Source organism: Ascaphus truei, chromosome 1, assembly GCF_040206685.1.
Source record: "Ascaphus truei isolate aAscTru1 chromosome 1, aAscTru1.hap1, whole genome shotgun sequence".
Lineage (NCBI taxonomy): Eukaryota > Metazoa > Chordata > Amphibia > Anura > Ascaphidae > Ascaphus > Ascaphus truei.
The window spans coordinates 364,214,251-364,236,111 of NC_134483.1; the positions used below are offsets into that span (position 1 = coordinate 364,214,251).

Below are 21,861 nucleotides of genomic sequence, written 5' to 3' on the forward strand. Positions count from 1 at the left end.
ACAAGACATTGCATGCACAGTTAAAGAAAATATATATTATGTGCGAATGAAACAGTTACAGACCAGATTAAAATGTGAGAAAGCCTTAGATTTGAAAGAACTTAAACTGGTGGTGGATGTGAGAGTCTCTGGTAGGTTGTTCCAGTTTTGGGGTGCACGGTAAGAGAAGGAGGAACGGCCAGATACTTTGTTGAGCCTTGGGACCATGAACAGTCTTTTGGCGTCTGATCTCAGATGATAAGTGCTGCAAGTGGTAGGGGTGAGGAGCTTGTTCAGATAGCTGGGTAGCTTGCCCATGAAGAATTTAAAGGCAAGACAGGAAAGGTGAACTTTGCGCCTAGTCTCTAGTGATGACCAGTCTAGTTCTTTGAGCATTTCGCAGTGATGTGTGTTGTAGTTGCATTGGAGAACAAAATGACAAATTGAATTGTAGAGGGTGTCATATATTATGTCTCCATAGTCAATAATTGACATTAGCATCTGCTGTGCGATACGCTTTCTGACCAGGAGATTTAGGGAGGATTTGTTCCTGTAAATTCCCGTAGTTTGGCATAGGTCTTGGTTGTCAGGGTATCAATGTGCATTCCGAATGTTAAGTGGGAGTCAAACCATAAGCCCAGGTATTTAAAACTAGTGACAGGGGTTAGGGTGGTGTTAGCGTTGGTTCTAATCTGCAGCTCAGTCGCTGGAAGCTTTAAAAATGTAGTCTTGGTCCCAAATACCATTGTTACAGTCTTGTCAGTGTTTTAAAATAGTTTGTTTTGGGAAATCCAGTTTTCGAGTGTGAAAATGTCAGACTGAAGTATGTGTTGAAGGTCAGAGAAGCTATGGCTGTGTGCATATACTGTAGGATTGTGTCATCGGCATACATGTGTATTGAGGCTTCCTTACAAGCTGTGGGAAGATAATTAATGAACACTGAGAAGAGTAGGAGCCCCAGAACAGAGCCTTGCGGGACACCACAGGTGATATCCAGGGGGTTGGAGTTAGCGCCTGAGATGGACACATGTTGGGATCTTCCTAATAGGTAGGACTGAAACCAGTTTAAAGCATGCTTCCCTGTTTGTTAATGAAACTGGATAATATGGATTATCCTCTAGGTGCCTCAGAGTTAATATGGTAGTCGCTGCCAATGAAAGAGTGTGTGTGTAATAGGAAACCTCAGGGAAGCAACTGGCCCAGCTCAGGGCACCAATTGTTGCATGCACTCACGGTTTTGGGGAGTAGTGGCACCTTGATCCGGTCCTCAGTGACTCTGACTATGTCGTTGCACCGCCAACCCCATCGTGACTGGATGTCAGGTGGGGCGGTCACGCGACTGGCGGTGTCCTCCTCTGTTGTCGATGGAAGCTGACCGGTGGGCTCCATGCCAGCTGAGCTCCTGGTCTCTGTGATGAAGCCGCTATCTCCGGCGTGTAGGCAGCGTGATGTGAGGCAGTCACGTGACCGGCGGGTCTCCCCTCCGTGTGCGGCGACTACTCGGCGTGCAGTCCTGCAGTCAACGATATGTGAGGTCCTCCAGCAGCAGCGGGAGATGAAGCGGAGCACAGCCGAAAAACGAAGCAGGGTAAACGTGGGTGGTGACTTCAAAGAAATTTATTCAACAGACAGGTGTAGCTGGTGGATCATCTGACGTGTTTCAGCCCTACAGCTACACCTGTCTGTTGAATAAATTTCTTTGAAGTCACCACCCACGTTTACCCTGCTTCGTTTTTCGGCTGTCCTCCGCTTCATCTCCCGCTGCTGCTGGAGCACCTCACATATCCCTGTTTGTTAAGCAGGATAGCATGATAAACTGTATCAAAAGCCTTTGCAAAATCTAGGAATACTACACCAGTGAGTTGTCCCGTTCCATTCCACAATGGATTTCATTGCAAACTTTTAGCAGGGTAGTTACGGTGGAGTGTTTGGGACTATTGGTCCAGGTCTCGTGGGGAGGGTGTACGGCGGGACCCGTGAGAGTTAATAGGAGGGACAACCAGCACCTCATGGGGTGAAGCAATTACCCAATAAAATCAAAAATAATTCTTTATTGATGCCTCTGGGGTTAACAGTGTCCATGCGCCTTATCCATTGTGTTTCGTTCTGTAATAAAGACCTCTGAAGGTCCCCACCACACCTTTTTCTCCCCTCACCATCTATGACTTGGTACCTCAATTGGCTCACATTGTGCCCAGCTTGTGTGAAGTGATGGGCTACCGGAGCGTCAGGGTCAACCCTGCGGATGGCCGCTTTATGCTGTCGAATCCGGTCCTTCATCTGTTGCGTAGTTTCCCCCACATAACCGAGACCACAGGAGCATTTAATGAGGTACACTATGTTTTTGGACATACATGTATAAAAGTTCTTGATATTATATATCTGTCCAGTGCGGGGATGTCGAAACGTGGGGCCTTCCTGCAAACTGTTACATTGACTGCAGTTGAAATCCCTGCTCTCTGATTGGTTAAAATTCTGAGCATTATTCATTCAGAAATCCTTGGAATTTTTGCAGCTTGCAATGTGTTTATTTCAATGTGTTTATTTCCAGCCAATCAGCTTTCAGAACAGCTCTGAGACGGGAGAGGGGACTGGTCAGAAGGAAGAAACAGCTCTGAGACAGGGCAGGGGATTGGTCAGGAAGTATCAGTCACGGGTTGACACCTCCCCCTCCCGAGCTGACTGAGATTGACTGAGTAGATTCAGTTGAATTGGGGGGGTGATGGGGAAGAAAGAGTCTGCAAAGTAGTAAGTGGCTGCCTGCAGTTTGTTTGTGTGTGTGTGTTGTATGTGTGTGTAGCAGCAGAGTTTGTGTGTAGCAGCAGTTTGTGTGTGTGTTGAGCTGATGTGTGTGTAGAGGTGCTGTGTTTTGTGTTGTGTGTGTGTGTGTGTGTGTGTGTGTGTGTGTGTGTGTGTGTGTGTGTGTGTGTGTGTGTGTGTGTGTGTGTGTGTCAGCAGCAGTGTTTATGGGTGTAGCAGCAGCAGCAGCAGCAGCGTGTGCTGTTGTGTTGTATGTGTGTGTAGCCGCAGCAGAGTTTGTGTGTAGCAGCAGTTTGTGTGTGTGTGTAGCAGCAGTGTATGTATGTGTGTGTAGAGCTGCTGTATTGTGTGTAGAGCTGTTTTGTTGTGTGTTGAGCTGCTGTGTGTGTGAGCTGCTGGGTGTGTGAGCTGCTGGGTGTGTAAAGGTGCAGTGTTGTGTGTGTGTGTGTGTGTGTGTGTGTGTGTGTGTGTGTGTGTGTGTGTGTGTGTGTGTGTGTGTGTGTGTGTGTGTGTGTGTGTGTGTGTGTGTGTGTGTGTGCGCGTGTGTAGAGCTGCTGTGTGTGTGTGTATGTATGTGTGTGTGTGTATAGAGCTCCTGTGTGTGTGTGTCAGTGTCCACAGCAGTGTTTATGGGTGTAGCAGCAGCAGCAGCAGTGTGCTGTGCTGTGTTGTTGTGTTGTATGTGTGTGTAGCAGCAGCAGCAGCAGCAGAGTTTGTGTGTAGCAGAAGTTTGTGTGTGTGTAGAGCTGCTGTGTTGTGTGTAGAGCTGCTGTGTGTGTTGAGGTGCTGTGGTGTGTGTGTGTGTGTGTGTGTGTGTGTGTGTGTGTGTGTGTGTGTGTGTGTGTGTGTGTGTGTGTGTGTGTGTGTGTGTGTGTGTGTGTGTGTGTGTGGAGCTGCTGTGTGTGTGTGCGCGTATAGAGCTGCTGTGTGTGTGTGTATAGAGCTCCAGTGTGTGTGTGTGTGTCAGTATCCGCAGCAGTGTTCATTGGTGTAGCAGCAGTGTGGTATGTGTGGTGTGCTGTGTTGTTGTTTTGTATGTGTGTGTAGCAGCAGAGTTTGTGTGTAGCAGAAGTTTGTGTGTGTGAAGAGCTGCTGTGTTGTGTGTTGAGCTGCTGTGTGTGTAGAGGTGCTGTGTTTTGTGTGTGTGTGTGTGTGTACACAGAGGGGGCAGCAGTGTGTGGATATAGATAGCTACAGTGTAAGCGTATATGGAGGTGGTTTAATGTATTTACAATTTTAGTTTAATAAAAACATCTATATAACTATACAAAAGCGTCCATTATTTATTAAAAAAAAGCCTACATTTAGCCTATAAGAGTAATAATCCCCTCAGAACAGGGCGTTCGCCTCGGGCCTTCAACTCCTCCAGCCAGGGCATTATTGGCCAGTAATGCCCTGTTCTTTGGGGATTATTACTTCATTCACTGTGCTTCGTTTCATTTCTTTTCAGAAGCAGCAATGCCAAGAACAGTTATTTCAAAAGAGATGAGCATGAGTATACAGCAGATAATAAGTCATATCCAAGCCTGGTTAAATAGCTCAGGCCTCGACATCACTCATAGCTGTGTCTACTATCATGCCCATGCAAAGACTAAAGTTATAAAGAGGATTCAATTGGTCAGAACAGAGTAAGTACTGTACTGTATAGAGTATAGACCATCTAACTGTATATTATTGAATGAGAATATTATTGTTTCTGTTCCCTCCTTTCTCCATTATCCCCGCTCCCTCTTTTCTAACACATCCCCTCTTCCTCCTTTCTCCCTCACCCCCCTCCCTCTTCTCCTTCTCCTTCATTTCTTGTAACAATTTTTGGGACAATTATGTACGGCTGCAGCGGCCTTTATTCTAAAACTTTGCCTGGTGTACCGCTCGGAATACCCCTGTCATGGCGCGTGATGTTTTCCAACCGTACCGCCATTGACTCGGGTTTCTATCGGGTGCAGAAAATTGCATTTTAGCGTTGTCTAGTTCTGCAAATCTGTGTGTGTGTGTGTGTGTGTACAGTAATTGTAATTTGAAGATTTATATTTGAAACAGAGATTAACGTTACAAGTTAATACTGTATAGTCTGAGGATCCTTAGCCATAAACAGATTAAAAATATGAGGACACATACTGTATACAGGATAATAAAGGGAAAAGAAGTAATACAAAAATACAACGTCACGTCTTCTTCTGAATGTAAAATATTTGTTCCGATCATGCGTGTACAGTATGTCTAATTGGAACCTTGTTGAAACGCATATGCGTGTCATCACATTTCTATATGTATTATTTATTAATCAATACTTTTGCTAGGCTTGCTCTTCTTTTCATACTGTTTTTATTTAATGCGCATGCGTGTGTGTATGTCTCATTGGAACCTTGTTGAAACTTTTTAGAATAACGGCCGCTGCGGCTGTAGAAATAAAAAATGTTCATCCATTGTCATATTTAACTTCAGTCGTGTGACAAATACGTATGCACACTTGTAATCGTTCACATTTTGGTACGATTGTAGTGCAGCAAAGCGGCTTGTGGATGAGATCAGCAATTCAAATGATGAACGTTGTGCGGCCGCAGTTAAAGAAGTTCTGCAGCAGGATCATAACCAAGGATCACCAAGGCATTAACCCACATGCTGCGCCAGGCCCCAGTCTGGCAAACCTCTAAAAGCCCCACAAGCTGTGACAATAATGACACCGTCCATCCATATTTCACAGTAGTTATTTGTTTTATTTAGTTTTTTTTTTCCTCTAAAAAATTTAATATGAACAGCAGTTGTTACAACTCATACAATAAAATATGCAATCGGTGTTGCCAACACCCGATCCAAGGATGAATACATCACGCTTCTCTTTCGCACCGTACCAAAACAAACAAACAAACAAATTGGGGAGGGGGGGGGCAGGACAATTCATAAAACTGCCAGAAGTAAGAGGAAGGGACGACCCCGTACCTCCTGCATATATACCACCCTGAACTCCTTACAGCCACCCACTCAGGGCATATCAGTGGGAGGATTGGGGGAAGGGGCACTGCAGTCATGTGTGCCTTACACCAATAGCTCCTGTATTTATATACTGTAGTTACTGCATTATGGAGCCCCTGGAGTGCCAGATTCCATGATGTGGTAGCTATGACATGGGACACTCAAGGTGTTAATATACGTAATATGTACATATTTACACATATGTATCTATTAACAGATACTCCACTAGAGTGGCCTGCAATATTAGCAGAGATAACTACCATTTAGCTTTTATGATTCACTATCAATCACTATGGATTAAAAAATATAACACAGTAAAATTATTATATGAAGCCTTTTTTTGTCCTCTAGAAAAATTACATGAAAAAAATAATTGTATAAATAAATTAAATTTGAATCCAACTTGGGAAGTAATTTTCTCTTAGTGAATGATTTCTTATAGGAACATACCCCAAGGCTTTATCAAATTAATTGCATTTAAACTGTTAAATTATTCAGGAGGGGCATCATCAGATTTTTACTATAATTATGTCACTATAATGAGGTATACTGTCTTATCACTTATTAGCACATATCATTAAATGCATTATTAAAAAATCATGTTACTGTACTATTCTAGGTCATTGGAATTCTAGCCTGCTCTGCTTTCTCTTTGTCATCACAATCTAAATCACAAACTCCATTATGAAGAAGAAATACGCTAGATTGAGTAGCGCTAGTCGTAACCTCAAAGTAGAAGTTAATCAATTACAACTGGATGTCTCTCAACTTATTGTATTGTGGTGCTTGCTTCAATGAATCATAAGGGCTGCTCAATCCAAGGGCACAGATCCCAATGCCTTGACTATAAGTCCAAAATGTCCTTCAGTGTGTAACATTTTTTAACCCTTGTTCTCTGTTTGAGCCTCAGTCAAATGTTTGTTATCGATTGTGATGGGGTAACATTTGTTGGTTTCACTTTCTTTCTTACCTACACAATAAAACTGTGTTGTATCTATTTTACACAGTGCATTGCAATTACATTTAAGCAAAAAATGTATACTGCTGATATTGGAAAATGTCCTAATTTAAGACATTTCTTTTTCTTCTTTTACACTTGTGGAATTCTGGATACTTCCAACCTTTATAAAGGGACTGGATCTGATTTTAGTCAGGAAGGGTATAAGTACTGCAGCTCTTGAAGCTAGTACCACAGTACTTCCCAAGCAAGACACCTCAGTTAACTTGCCTTAATAATTATGTTTATAAAGTCATTCATTTTTGTTAAGCAGGTGCAACCAGATGTTTTGTCTCAAGACCTGCAAGAACCCTCACATATGGTACCAGAATTGGGATTGCATTACTCATCTGCTCGGTGTAAGGATTGGGTTTCGGTCCCACCCCTGTGATGCATCCCGTGACGAGATGGGTGACGCACCTCACTCCGGGGTTGCGCACGGGCACTGTGCGGCCAGGCGTGAAGACACCCCACTGATCGGGCTTAGGCCCTGCCCCCATGACGCATCTCATTACTCCATGGAGAACCTCCCTCGCGCACCTACACGCCGGCGTCACATTACCAGGGACACGCACGGGGTTAACACTATTACTTCCTATTAGCCACACCTGCGGTACACTTTGACCCTGCCTATCAATGCACTGAGTGGGTGTAATCACTCAGTGCTCAAAGCCTGGTGCAGCCCTGCCATTGGCTGCTCCTCCTTTATATGCTCAGCCATTCCTGTTCCAAGTTGGCTGAGCATAACCTTTGTTTTTGTAAATAGTGCTTGCCTCTAGAATCCTGCTGCCTTGCCTTCGGATTCCTGCCTGCTGCCTTTTCGTTGAACCTGAAATTTGCTTGTACCTGGACCTCTGCCTTCTCTGACCCTTGACCTCGGCTTGTATTTGGACTCCAAACTCCACCTTCTATACTCCTGGACTCCGGCTACGCAAAATGACCATTCGACTTCTCCAACCACAGACCACTGCGATTATAATGACCATTCTTACCTCTCCTATCCTGACCTGGCTTCCCGACTACGACTCAGCAATCCGGACACGGTTATGCGGTTGTTGGTCGGTGTATTCTAACATCCCCACCTCAGCCTCGCGGTCCCATCCTATTTGTGGTGACAACCCATTACACTCTGATTACGAAGAAATAAAAAGTGACAAGTTGGCATTCCATGTGGAAACATAATAAAAGCAGCCAGGTGATAGACCAACACAGTCCAATACAAAGTGATATAGTGCTCAGTCATAATATGAGCTTCAGTAGGGAAAAGTCCCTTTCAAACCTTAAGAACACATAATGTACGGAATGCCTTCAATAAATCATATCTCCAGTTCAATAATGATAGTAATACTCTGCCTGGGAGGATTAAGCGCCTAGTGGTACCCACCACAACGGGTGGTGAAATATATAATAAACTCCCTTCAGCACGTATATAGAAGAAATATATGAGGGATGGTAACAATCATAATGGCTACTGCCTGTTACCTTATTTTTGAAGCCTGCTCCAGTTACTCCGTGAGGTGTGCAACTCGTTGAAGAAGTATGTCCAAGTAAAGTCTGGGAAAACGAAGTACGGCTATAGCAGCACAAAAACAAGGAATCTTGACCAAGAATAAAGCACAGAGCGTGCGAAACGCGTATGTGGTTTTATCTGTCGCAGCTGTCCATGTGAGCTGAATACATTTCACATTTTATGGGAGATACCCGTGGCTGATCCTCTATTTTGTGCTGCTGTAGCTGCACTTAATTTTTCAAAGATTTTACTTGGATAGACAAACACACTTGGATGAAGCAAAGTCCTATATGGCTGAAGAGTCCGAGGGCCCAGCGCTGCAAGATGCAGCTGCTCCACCATCCCCAAAACCATTTTGCACTGGGTTGTGAACGAGCAGCAGGAATCAATCCAACAGAAGGCTGAAAAAAAGATGCCAATACTTGCGGGACACTACTGCTAGTCAAAAGAAGTTGAATTGGGGCAAACATTTTATAAAATGGTATGTGCAAGGTCCTCATGCATATCAAAATGAACACAACGCGAAAAGGATACCCTTTGTGGAGGATCAGTATACTAATGGTAGAAAAAACAAAAATACATATGCTGATAAATATCTCCTTGTGGACTGAATCATCTAGCATGTCTAATTTTGTTTAAATAAAGATTTATTTATTTTTTACCATTGGTGTGTTAGTGCTCTCACAACATCCACCCACAACATCCAATAACAGTATCCTTGTGGTGTTATATTCCCTTTAATTCTTGGAGAACCAGAGAAGGCGGGATGAGCAACTGGCCCAGCTGACAGAACAAATACCAGTAGGAGAGCATAATCAGCCTGTAGCCTTGCCTAACAACGTTGTCACTCGAAAACAAAATTAATGCATACTTAACTTATTTTGTATATATCCATTCAAAAGTAGTTATCACTAGCGAAAAGTGTAGGGTAAATTGGTGGCAATGGTCTGACAGCAACATGGTGACATGAGGACATCTGATGGACGCAAAGGCGGGAGCTATTCTAGGAGAAGCAGGATGGGAGCAGAGTATACGCAGACACTAAGGGTTAACTATTCGCTGGCTGAAATTAACAGGACCTAGACATCTAAAAGACGAGGAATGTTCTCCATTTCATGATAGGACAATTACGATCGCGCCACATAGACCAGACTGCAACTTATACTTGGGAGCGACGGATTGTTAGATTGTTATCTGCAAGTGAGCATTGTGTGCTATTACGGATTTTAAATATTCTTGTATTAATTTCTGCTTGTGCTTGTCTATTTCTTCTTTTTATTGCATACATGGATCCCCTTCTGGGGAGTACAGAAGACTGAAGAAACCCTAGCTCTTATGGACTGATATTTTTTAATTTATGTTTAATACTTTTAGAGATATCTGAGTTGAACACAGTTATTGTTTTTGGTTGAGATACAAAAGAAATCCAGAGACATATAGCAGCAAATTCAGAGGTGTTCAGTATAGAGTGTCTGATGGCAAAAGTCCTGGACATGATTAAGTCAACTCTGTGATAAACTTGAGCAATATTTCAAGTGCCCGCTGCTGTCCCGGTGCTGGAGGATTATCGTTGTGGAGAGTTTGATCCGGAAGCATGAACCCTGTGCAGTGATGCTGCGGCTGCACTTTCTCCGGAGCTACGGGTTTAAGCTTTTTCAGCAGCAGTTCAGAAGACAGTGAGTTCTGCTAAATCTGTATTAACCTCTGAGTAATAACATGCATCTTAGTAAGCTCAAAACCCACTACATTGTATATCTACTGTATTTGTGTCATTTGGAGTGCTACTGGGTTTGTAACTAACATGTATGTAAGAGACAAAAAGGCCCCAATGCTACATTCAATATGACAAATTATTTTGCACATTAATATGTATTTTAGCTATATTCTTTCTTCATAAATATGGGTCATTTAGTTCAATACTAAACAATATAATTTAAGGTAGACCGATACGTTATGAGATTATGAACTAAACCTGATGGGATGATGGACCAGATTCTGCGGCTACATAACGAATATAGGACTGCCTATCTGGATACTGATATAGGAGACGTTACCGCTCCTGTTAATGCGATGCATTGCGTTTAGGGGGTAATGGCATCTGCAGTATCTATAAGCATTATATTAAGAATTAAACCAATGAGTATATTAGTATCTATAAGGTGTTGAGGCTGGATAATCATCTTTTTAGCCAATGCAATGCAATCAAGACATTTGCTGTAATTCAACATAATAGCATCTCTGCAGTCATGCAGAATACATTGTTGCCCAGCACTTACAGATGTAGCAAGACTTACTATCCCTAGCACCACGGACAACAAAATCTGTGGCCCCAAAAACAGTAACGAGAGGATTAAAGGGAAACTCTACCGTACCAGCCAGTCAGATACAGCTGTGAGGAGGAGTCCCAGAGAGAAGTGCTCTCTCTATCTGTCTCCCCAGAGCAGCTCTGAAGCAGTCTCCGTATCTGTCCTTCTCTTTGATTACGTAAATGACAAAATATGGATATCTACGTCATGGGACGGATACTATATAACCATCTTCATTCATCTATGTCATCAACAGGGTTGGACAGGACATTTAAATCATTTACTCTTGAAATGTGCTGAAAATTATCATCAAGAAATACATGTCTAGTACCTATTAACATATTACTGTATCTTGCTCTTTTTCTTTCCACTGCCGTTCTACTACAGGTAGCCCTCTTTCCCCCACCCTCTGGGAAATGTGCTGCTGCCGGTGTATTCTGTGGCTGCTGTTTCATACCTTGTTGGTAAACAGGAGGCAGGAGATCTACGCAATGTTGTGGGGAGGACATCAGGACAGGCTCACTGTGTTTCTCTAGGTATCAGCGCCTCCAGTCCAAGAGGATCCTGAGGTTTCAGGATGCACCTCATGGACACTTCTGTGCAGTATAGCGATGCTTCAAATACTACGCCAGGTGTTGGTATGACTGAAGTTTATTGAGCAGCATGATACATGCACTGGATCACATATCATTAGAACCCTATCCCCTATGGGACTAGGCCTCAGTACACTCCTCTAGCAGGAGAACCTCTTCAGTGTCTGCACACTCTGAAGTCTCTCCCAGAACCAACCCACTCACTCTAACTACTCTACACTACATAGAAAAAAAAACCCTCCTTCCTTGGGGAGTGGCTAGTAAGCCGGCCTATTCACTGTCATAGACCCCCCTTACAAACACGGGCTAGTCCTGAACTTTATTGAACATGCACAATGAACAATATAACATACTCAGAATAGTCTACTGCTAACACTGCCCACATATTAAAGGAGACTTACATTGTTATGAGGCCAGGAAATCAGTAGTTACAGGAGACTGGGTGTCAAGGGTGACCAGGTATTTACACCTTTTTTACCGGGATCATTCACTGAGCAAAACAAGATAGTAAAACAAATTGTCATTTAATCCATAGAAACAGACATACACACAGTGGATTACAAATTACAGAAGAAAACACACTTGCTGGGGGCCTGGGCTAAAAAAAACTAGACTTTCCTAGGTAAAATAGAACAGAAAACAAAGTCTTTAGGTTGACCGGGACTTGTCCCGAAAAGTCCTGGAACTCAAATCGGCATGAGGTGCCACACGCCACCGCTCTCTTTCATCCAGAGATGCCGAAATCCCTTGACTGGGAGTTAGAACCAAACTTCCTGGAACTGTTTTTGGCTTGCAATCCCAGCCTCGACCGCTACGTTCTATTCTCAGAACTTGGTATTGAAAAGTGGGACATAGAAAATATTTCGACTTTAAATTTCTGAAGCCGGCTCGCTGCTATTTGTCCAAGAGCATCTTTTGGTCGTTTCAAGTTTACCGCTGCTGTTCTCGCGCTTAGAATCTCTCGTCCGGATTGGCAGAGGGTTTCTTATAGTATTTCAGAGTTCATTCATGAAATACAACAAACAATCCGAGCGTGGGAAGAATCCTACCAGCATATCAGAGCGCTACCAGTCTAAGCCGGGCAAGCGTGCATTCGGATTCTGACAAGGGCATGCGCCAAGCTGGTACCTCTGCCACTTGTCAGGCAGAAGCCACCCACTGAGTTAGTCGCCTCACAGTCTGCGCTGGGGCAAATGGTGGTCCGATGACTTCCATTCATCCCAGGACGTGAGTACTTGTGCCTCTCCGGTACTCAAATGGCTTTCACAACTTGGCAACGTCTGAAGCTTTCATGTCCGGGACCCGAGCAGAGTTGATAGCACCAAGCTTGGTAGCCACATGGTCTCCCTGAACCGTGGACCTGGAAGTCCCCAGCTCATATACTGTGCACAAGCATTATACACTTTAAACATACTGGTTTAATAAAATATGCTTTACACTATTATACCTGCTAAGTCTTTTGGTTATGAGAGATAGAATGAGAATCTGTACTATTATTCCCACTAGCCATATTCCTCACACACTGCAAACCTTACTTAGACTTTTGAAATCCTCACAGCCTTATGTATAGCTGGAGCACCCCCAGAAACCCTATACCAGGTTCTGGGTGATCAGGGCATTACCTGGGCATCCCCTTATACTAGGGACACCTTAACCGGTTCAGGGATACCACACATCCCTATGCCCCATTTACATTTATGGTCTGTGCTGAAGCAGGGAATCCTAGCGGTGAGTTGCGCAAGCGTTTTCAAGGAAGGATTTTGACCGGAGCACTGTGCCTATATGTATCCGGGATTCTGACCTGATTCCCGAGTACATTTTTGGGGTATCCAGCAACTCTGGACCCAGACTACCTAGGCACATTCTGATAAGATTTCTCTGCAAAACCGACCCTGAAACTCATAGCCTAGCACTCTCTGCTTGCTGGCACTCCTGGAAAGGTAAAACACGGAAAACTCTTTATGGTGGCATAATTTTAAACAATGCATTTACAAACACTGGGCTGACTCCCGAACCCCAATACACGGATCAGGGGTAACCAAGCGGGCTTAACCTTTATTGTGAGCCTGGTTACCCCCCTCATCGTCACACTGGGCTACATACAAAAACCAACATTTCTATCCTAGCTAAAACATATTTGTTATTTTATAGTTCCTCCAACATGTAATCCCCCTTGAGAAGCATGTGGTTCCTCTAATTCTTAAATGTGCCCTGTTGCTACTACTGCGCCTGTAAAAAATAATTAGTATTTATAGCCTCATTGTTTCCATTCTAATATTAATTGCTTATTCCAGCTAAAGTCACTGTAGTATTGTTTCATGTAACTCAGTGATATCCTGATATATGTGTTTTTCTTTAGAGAATTCAAAAGCAGTCTAATTTCTTTTCTTTTTTTTTAACTGTACCCTCGACATTATGCAATTTTTTTGTTTGCAGAAGTTTGGGAACCGGAGCTACCGGTAGCACCTTAATTCTACCCGACATGCAGGCATGATTTGCCGGTACGCAAGTAGAATTACACCGGGGCTGCCCTGTGTCCCCCACACTCCTACTTTTGAGCCCCGATTTCCCAGTCCTATATCCAGCACAGTCACGAGTCTCCCCAAGGTCCCCAATGTATTAAAATATGTGTTTCATTGTTTTATACATTTATTATAAGGCTCTATGTAACTTGCCCGGGCAACCAGTTAAGGTGCCAGCAAGTCTACATAGGGTCCATAGTTCAAAGGGGAGAGGATGTCTAGAGGTGTGAACCCGCTTGGTGAGAGAGAAAATGTGAAAGGCCAGGTCCGGACTACAAAGGACACCCTTTTGTCAGTGCCAGACCTGGTGGAGCTGACCCAGCAGGTGGCAATGAGTTAGCCAGAGAGGATGCAGACAAAGAGTCTGATCCTCTTGGCTAAAATCATATTTCCCGCTCACCCGGCTTTTCGAGCCTCTGTGGCATGCCTACTCCCCTGACGTCAGCTGAGAGTCGAGCCCCTCTTTCTATTGGCTGACGGCGAGGGATTCCCCTTCTCTGATTGGTTGCACCTTCCCCCCTCCATTCTGGGGATAGCCCAGCAGAGTGTATATAAGGTGCTGACCAGGAGAGAGAGAGTAGCGCAACCAATCAGGAGTCGATGAAGCTCAGCGGGCTTTTTAAAGGCGGGCGTTTTAAAGTTGTTCTGTTCGAAATAACAGAGCAACCGGCTTCGTTTTGAAGCCTGAAAAGTTTGCCTCACAGAGACTAAGTCCCGTCTTTTGTGGCCAAGTTCTCAAAATCGAACTAGCGGTCGCAGTCAGGATTTTTTGCCGGAATCAGTTCCAGGAGATTCAAGACTAGGTCCCGGTCAGGATTTTCTGCTGAATTTCGGTCCAGGACGTAAGAACAAGGTTCTGTTTGGGGTAAGCGCATGAAAGCGGGCGCCTTGCACCTAGGAAAGAGATCTCATACCCCAGACCCCAGTAAGTGTTTATATTTTTGTATTTTGTATTTCTGTGTATTTCCGAGGTCTTTTCCGAATAAACTTCATTTTATTTTACTGCCTTGTTTTGCCTATTGACTGATCCCTTAAATATAAATGTGTTAAAAGACCTGGTCTACCGTAATAGGCTTTATTTAGAATAACATAATATATTAAGGCACAGATTACATAGATATCATTTTGTGCATCGCTGAAGTGCTAATCTTCCTAATGACATTTACCAAAGAGTAACTTGAAAAATTGCACCCTCCTATATATGTGGTGTAATCCATTATCACCTCAACAGTGATGCAAAAACCCACACATATTGGCTTTAAGGATGAAAATGCCTTTGTTAGTGAAATGCTGTTTCCCCCAGCCGCTTGCTTACACGCCAATCGTTCCTTCATAGATTGAATAAAGGCAGCTCCTTTCACAGGAGCTATAACAGTACTCACAGCTCCCAGACACACCTCAGTTCCTCCCCTGCCCTCCATTGGTCAGCCATCCTTTATTACCCCAGTTCTTCCTCTCCTTCTTCGCTCTGCATAGCTTCTCGGAGCCTTGTTCTGTTTAGAGTTCTGTGCCTTGCCCTCTGCTCTTTCCCTGTTCTTGTTGCTGATCCGGCTTGTCTGACTACCCTCTCTGGATTTGGACCTCGGCTTCCCTTGACTACGTGTACCTCTCTACCCCAGGACATGGCTATGGACTTCGACCTTTCTGCTCTCTCCCTTCCTGGACCCCTGGCTTACGGACTTACTATTCGGACCTCTGGCCCCCCGGACTTGGCAAGTACTTAACCATTCTACACTAACGAACCCGGCAATGCACGCTACCACACTCTGGGTACGCCCTCACTGCTGTGGGTGCGTGGTATACTACCTTCCCACCTCAGTACCAGGGACTGGTCTGGTCTGTGGGCAGCACAGCGTTACACTCTGACAACAACGGTGTCTCATCACCCCAGGCAGTTACCTTACCCGGGTGCTCGTGGGCTGGTTCCGATTCACCGATCGTCTCTGGTTCCTCTATGAGGACCGGGTCTGGAACCATCTCAGTCTGCTCTATGATCATCGGGGAACTCATATCCCCTGGATCCTTTTCTGAGCCCCACGGGCCCTCTGAGGTCTCCATAGTTGAGGTAGATATTTGCTTGGCAGCAGGGCCGACCACCCAGGTGGGGGGTCGGTCGCATCACTGTCTGTGATATCCGCAGGCAGCAACAGTGTGGACTTCAGGAAACATGCTCCGCAGTGGGCACACTTGGCTCCCCAGGTCAGTTCGCCACCTGGGAAATCACACTTGGGGCATAGGCATCTGAGGTACCTCTTCCCCTCCACCTTCACCACCAGGAGCCCTCCTGATAGTTGATAGTGGGTAAAGTCCATATCACTTGACATGGTCAGCTTTCTCTGTAAGCATGGGCACAAGAGCAATGGGTAGCTCACTCCCCTTTCTCGCCAGGCTCCGAAGAACTGAGAGTGCTGTCAGCTAAATCCGGTACCTCCCTTATTCTCCAAAGTCTTTATACATTGGCTGTCGACGTGTCCCCTCCCTCTGGTGGAGATTAAAGGAGGGGCACTCGGCGACGTTGACGAGGCTGACTCCTGGCTGAGCCAGTCACAATGCTGGGGTGGGGTCCTGGCTTTCGCGCCAGACCCTTGCAGAGCCAGACCCTTGCGTGCAGATTTTCTGCAAACCTTCCACGCAGTTTCCATTCTCTGTGGGAACCGCCATTTTGGAGGATGTGACTCACATGGTGCATTCCCGGACAAGGGAGCCTCCATTTTGAGCACAGTCCATTCTCCAACTGTATAGGAATCGCAATACCAACAGGAATCCATTTCCTCTTTATCTGTACAGCACATGGTTGCAATCTACCAAGAGTAGGATGTACCCCAGGCTAGCAAAAGCTCCATCTCAATACGCTTTACACAATTACAGTCCAGTACAAGTACTCTGTGGTTCCATGGTCTGGCTACGGCTAGTAGTAGTTTGGGCGTTCATCCAACATAGGGGTCTAGGCACCTTGTACGTCAGGCACCCCGCCTAAGACACTCCCTAGCAGTACCTTACGCCACCCTGCTCTGCCAGTATCGCGGACCCTCTTCAGAGGCCCCTGGGACTAAGTTAACCAGAGCACCCCCTTTAGGCATCCTGACTACCCACCTCAGGGTGACTTAGAACAGCAATAGCCTTTGTGTCACCAGACTATTCACCCGATAGGGCAGTCTAGGTCATAGTTCCGTTCACTGGGGTGGATCCCCTAGACACTACACCTAGCCTCTCTCCTTCAATTTCAGCACTTGCTCTGGAAGCGAACATTGTTACTTCCAGCCTTGTTTCTCTGAAAGCCTGTCCTGTTTGGTAAACACATCTCAGCAGCGCCTCCAAATGTAACACTTGTTCCCCACCAGTGGGAGATTGTGGCCATTACTACGTCTGTGGTACACGATACCTGCTGGTAACAGGAGGGCTGAGTCATCCACCAATAGTAGTGGGGACACAGGGCTAGGTTTCTGGGGTTCATACCGTACATATCTTTAGCAGTGCAGCGGCTCCATCTGCCGTAGGCTCCAGGGAACTGAAGATGATCTCCCACGGTAAAACGATTACCTCTCCCCCCCAGTAAGATCACACACCAGGCAGGAGGTACGGTATATGCAAACAGGAACGGTTTATTGTCTCACTCTGTGCAGCACAGTACATGGCAGGGTTCTGCCCAATGTAGCAACTGTCAGCTACTCACTGAAGGATGGTCCCTGGACCGTCACTACAGGCTAAGGGCATCAGCAGCAGTCCCAGCTCTTCCCTGCCCCTCTAGCAAGGACAGAAGTACGGTACACACTCACTCTCTCCCGGAGGGAAGAGGACCAGAGAAGGCCCAATAGTCTGGCTCTTGGCTGTGTGACCTGCCCCTCTCAAGTAGGTAGAGGCATTAATGAATTTTGGGTGGCACTGCCCTTAAGTACAGCCAGGAGGAGGGCACCAGGTCTGCTCCATGATTGGACATGCTCAGGCCTGATGTCACCGCCTTCCACTGTCACTCAAGACCAGCACCAAGGAGGGGGAAACCCCATGATAACTACTGGCAAGGCCTGCTTGTACCAGGACTTACTGCCAAGAGGAAAAGCAGATTAGTAGCCATAGATGGCATGGCTACATTAGTATGAATCTATTGCCAAAATCATGTCAATATTTACACCTGTAGGTTAAAAAAGCTTTCTTTCCAGCTTCCTAATTAAAGGCAATCCATATAAAACAATTAACTATAATTCTCCTTACAGAGCCAGCTAAGCTAAAGCTGAATGTTCTTTCCAATGTAGAGCATTTAAACAGTTAAAAATATAATTAAAAACACTTCCTCCCTGCACCGGCCTTACATTTCACTTTTCATTCTGATTATCCTAATATGCAAAACAGAAAGTGAATTCCTGCGCTTCTCCCATAGGGATAGCAATCAATGGGGAATATATATATATATGTATGGTGTAAATACCTATAAGAAAAAAGGAGACTTTTGGTATACATCCTTTGATCAAAAAATGCCAAGCCTGCTAACCACGTCAAGGTAAGTCTCTTTAGCAGGTCCCTACGCTAAATGCATACTAGTGTTATGTGAAATAAGCCCAGAAGGGGTTAAAATATCAAAGCATATGCTTGTATAACCTAGTGCAATTAAAAACTGGTATATACCAGTACAGATACTCACATGTAAGTGAAGTGGAATAAGGGGACCTTGCTAGGAGATTATATACCTAGAAGAGGAGGGGCTGGCCTGCCACAAACTGCTCAATAAGCAGTTGCAGGTGATTGGCTAAATATATTCAAATACACCATAGTAGTGTTGCCCTCTAGGAGCGTGCTGCAAAGGATTAAAATCGGCCCAACAAATAATGTAAAACAAATATAATCACTGCGCTTCTCCATGTAAAGAGCATGCAGCTAGTGAAGGAAGTGGCCATTCAAACATACATTTCTGTTTTGCACATTTGTATGGCCACTTCCTTCACTAGCTGCATGCTCTTTACATGGAGAAGCGCAGTGATTATATTTGATTATCCTAATAGAAATATGTATTTTAATGTATTTGGATGAATAAATGCTTCTTCTCAGTTATATACGAACTACCTCTAACTGGCCTCTTACAAAAGCAATATGCACATGTGACCTCTCTTTATTTCTCTAGATATGATATTATGTAGATACTCAGGCGAGATCCTGAGTCCTCCTCCCCTGTGTATGATGGAGAATAATCAGCCAGCAAGAAGCCATGCTGGGGTGATACAACACAAAGTGACACGTATCTTTGAATTCCAGTACTTTATATGTAGTAGTGTCCTTCCCCCTCTGAGGAAGGCAGGTCACACAACTGGGAGCCTGAGATTGGGGCCTTCCCTTGTGCTCTTCCCTCCGGGGGAGAATGAGTGTGGACTATACTTCTGCCTCTACTAGGGAGGTGGGGAAGAGCTAGGATGGCTGCGAGTGCCCTTGTCCCATAGTGACGGTCCAGGGACCATCCTTCAGTGAGAGCTGAGAGTACTGCATTGGGCAGAAGCCTGCCATGTAACTGTGCTGTACAGAGTGAATAAACTGTTCCTGTTGTTATATACATCGTGCCTGGTGCGTGACCTTACTGGGGGGAGAGGTAATAAGTTCTACCGTGGGAGATCACCTTCAGTTCCTGGAGACTACGGCAGATGGAGGTGCTGCACTGCTAAAGAGATATGTGGGGTATGAACCCCAGAAACTTAATCCTGTGTCCCCACTACCATCGGCGGATGACTCAGCCCTCCTGTTGCCAGCAGGTATATGCACTATACACCGTAGTAATGGACAAATCTCCCACCGGGTGGGGGAAACACTGTTACATATATAAGCAACTTGGGAAGACAGTGCTAATTTAACCTGATGCTAAGTATATGCTAATGAGTTAAGCAGTGGCTGTTTTTGCGTATAATTACCTTTTATAGATATGTGTTAAACTGAGGGGAAATAAAGTCTGTACTGATAAAGGTAACCTGATGTTTTTTTGCCCTGATTTAGCAGAGCTTAGTGCATCTGGGTCAGAGTGCCTTTGGGGAAATAATTGAAAAAGCTGACAAGGGGGGTGTGATGATTCTGAACTATGGGGATTATTAAAAAAGAAGATCTTCGACATGACCCCACTTTCACTTATGAGACTGAAGTTAAGAATGTGATTAAAATCACTTCCTAAAATTCACAACATTTTAACTAATCCCTCAGGAATGCCAATAATTTGTTCAACTGATTCCATCGACAAACCCCTTGTCACTTACATTGATTCAGTTTTCCTGTAGTGTCTGGAAAATCATTTCCTCGAGAAAATTAAGAAAGTGGCATCCAGGCTTGATACTGGTGACCATTGATGTCACCTGTCTGTACACCAATATACCGTGCACACAATGGAATGGAGGTCATAAGGAAGGTATTGGGAAAACAGCATCATGGCACCCCACCCGTGTCTTCTATGTTATTATATTTTGTTTTACATAAGAATTATTTAAAATGTGAGCAGCAAATGAAAACACCACTTCTGAGCACATTCATATGTCTAAGACGGATCTGCAACCCTGCCTTTCACCATTATCTCTTCACATTCAATGCTTCCACTGCAGCCAGGGATTCTGGGAATTGAGATGCAAATGAGCACAGTAACACAGAGTGTGAAACGTGGCACCCCACCATACCATAGCGATTATTACCGCTAAGATAATGAAGTTGTTAACCCCTTCCGCAAACCTTCCCTCCCAAGGGCAACTACCCCTTCACCCACCCCCAATAAACCAGGTACTCTGGCTTCACCCTTTCATTGTTTAAGCAGCTAGACGCTAAGGTAATAAAGCTGCTTTTATTTTATTTTAATAACACAGTATTGAAGCAGGTGGTCTCCGGAGATGAACCGCATTGATTTCAGTCTCGGAGACTCCCTGCTTCCCGAGTTACAGGCCCCGGTATGGGGTGCTGGTATCTCTATCATGTTTAATTTCTCCCGTGTCACGTGACCGTGATATTTAAACAAAGTAGAGAGAGATATTGGCTCCCCATACTGGGGCCTGTAACTCTGGAAGCAGGGTTCCACGAGGCTGAAATTATTGCAGTTTAGCTCCGGAAGCCCCTGCTTCAATACTGTGTTATTAAAAGAAAAGCAGCGTGATCGCCAGTAAGAGGCGCACAGGGAGAGAGACTGTTTCTGTCTCACTCTTACTGCATGTCTCTTACAGACTGATGCAGCCCGGTAGGATTCACACAGCGGGAGTCCTATTCAGAAGCAGGTACCTACGCTGTGTTAATCCCGATGGGCCATTAGACTCCATACGGGCACTCTGCATGCACAGATAAAAAAAATGTGCCCATAGAGGATTTCGTGAGGGCAGCGCTACCAACCATAACACTGCATCTGTATTATTAAATTGGGAGGTGTAATTAATTTACTGCCTTCAGAATCCGGTACCATTAAATGATGAATTGCAGTTAGGATGCTTCTTAGAAACTAGCCACATCTCATTTATTATATTCTATTTTCCAGGTATTTTGTGTGCCCATATGTAGAGAAAAAACTATGGCGCTCCCCTAGAACAAACACCTATGAATATACACAGTGATAAATCGATAAAGCACCAAAAAAAGTGAGGTACTGGCCTTAAATTTGTCCTCCAAACTGCAGCTCAACCATAAAAAAGGATCCTTCCTTGATCCCCACCAATCAGTGATCATAACGTTGTGGTGAGCGCATAGGGATAAGCAAATACAAATACAGGGTAAATAATAGAACAGCTATGGTAAGCCGTAAAACCAATCATACAACCATACACACGGGGAATGGCAGGGTGATATTTAAGCAAATAGATAAACAAAGCTGATGACAGCTCTACTCACATGGACAAGTGTGAGCAAGTCACATCAAGGTTTCTTTCAGCTCTTTCCTCCAACCAGCTCTTATGACGTCTTAGGTCTGCTTGTAGAGGTAGAGGGGTATCTGGGAACGACTTTCATATGGTGAGCCCTCTTGCTGCACTCCAAAATAGGGGAGAAAAACGATACTTTATTCAAACAAAGAGTAAGTACACAAGACTTATATATGAATAAAGCACTTCCATCCTCTGTGTCCTTTGTGTAAGCTCCTTCAGGGATCCCCCTGTTGCTGCGTCCGGTCGCAGGGCCTACGTCAGAGCCTACGGTGGCCTTCTGTGGTCAAAAAAGAACAGCTCCGCCGACACAGGACTACGCGTTTCGTGAGGGGTCTCTCGCTTCGTCAGGTCCTGTCGGTGGTGTT

The 21,861-nt window shown here is 44.7% G+C and overlaps 1 long non-coding RNA gene across 1 annotated transcript; it reads left to right on the plus strand.

Annotated features, from left to right (window-relative positions):
• The first annotated feature begins 2,636 nt into the window (after positions 1 to 2,636).
• On the plus strand, positions 2,637 to 5,606 carry LOC142471069 (uncharacterized). The gene is made up of 3 exons (XR_012789364.1): positions 2,637 to 2,727; positions 4,190 to 4,367; positions 5,242 to 5,606. It is a non-coding gene; the product is annotated as an uncharacterized LOC142471069 (long non-coding RNA).
• Positions 5,607 to 21,861: the final 16,255 nt, after the last annotated feature.